This window comes from Leuciscus leuciscus (assembly GCF_965113295.1).
Source record: "Leuciscus leuciscus genome assembly, chromosome: 14".
In the NCBI taxonomy this organism is placed as follows: Eukaryota; Metazoa; Chordata; class Actinopteri; order Cypriniformes; family Leuciscidae; genus Leuciscus; species Leuciscus leuciscus.
This window is the reverse complement of record NC_138738.1, coordinates 30,194,578-30,195,890: the sequence shown is the minus strand read 5'-3', so window position 1 is coordinate 30,195,890 and position 1,313 is coordinate 30,194,578.

Genomic DNA, 1,313 nt, shown 5'->3' with positions numbered 1-1,313 from the left:
ATAAGGGAGTGGTAGGCTACACCAGTGACATTCGAGACAACACTGCTGCCTACTGTTCGAAACAAGAATGGATTTTTGTGAGAAGTGTGCATGATTTGTTTCGTCAGAAAGCCACTGCTTGTATTAACTTCCAATCCAAAGGTAGGACACACATACTCAATGTTTTATTTTATTTATTTATTTAATATATATTTTCCAACATTTTAGAATAATAATAAAGTCGTCAGAAATGGAAGTTTTGTAGGTATTCAAGTAGTTTAATTCTTACTCAAAGTCGCCATCTTGTGTGTAGATTACAGCTCTGCACACACTGGTCATTCTCTCCCTCCCTCTCTCTCTCTCTCTCTCTCTCTCTCTATATATATATATATATATATATATATATATATACATACATACATACATAGATTCCTATAGATCTACCTATAGAATCCACAGATTATCTAGGGGTCGTTATCTTCTTATACTGTATATGGTCGTTATGCTAAAGCCATCCGCCATATTGGAACGGTCAAATCTGGTCGGTGAACCCTCGAGAGCACTGTGCGTCTGCAACTAGCTATAGCCTACGCATGTATGCATATTTATCTGCAATAGACTTCAGCGGATGCTTTTACTAAACTAACACAATACAACAAGACGACGGCGTTAGCAAACTCGACAATAAAAAGTTACCATAATTTAAAAGCCTGTATATTGAGTTAATAATATGATTCTTGAGGTGCATCCTGGCCTAGATGGTTTCTACGTTGGCTTCTGTCCCTTAACTATCCGTCCCAACATTCAGTTCATTTTTATTTATTTTTGTCGCTGTAGCCTATACAGGAATATAATTTGTAGGCCTATATTAAAGGATTTAATTAGTAAAATGTGCAAATATAAAATGCTAAGACATAGCCTCGTAGGCTATATAAGCATTTTATATTTGCATATTTTACAAAGTATATCCTAATTATTTCTAATTATTTTAGAAAGCATGCAAGTAATAAAAGTCACTTTCCTTGGTTGTTGTGGTCTAACAATACCTGGGGCATTCTACAAAACCCATCTTGTGTTCCTCGATAGTGTAATTGATTTAACTTTTATGTATTTTTAAACGTGGCTTCCTGAAAAAATATTAATTCTGTGAGGCCAATCTCTATTTCTATTAATTTGTGTTTTTGTAAGTTGCAAGCTGTCAATCCTGTTGCAATGATTTTGTACAGTTAACAAATATATAAGTATTAAATCGTTTAAAAAAAAAAAAAACATCACCGTTTTATTAATTTGAGTCCTGTAAACTTTCATATAGCTTATTGTATATTAGTACCTTG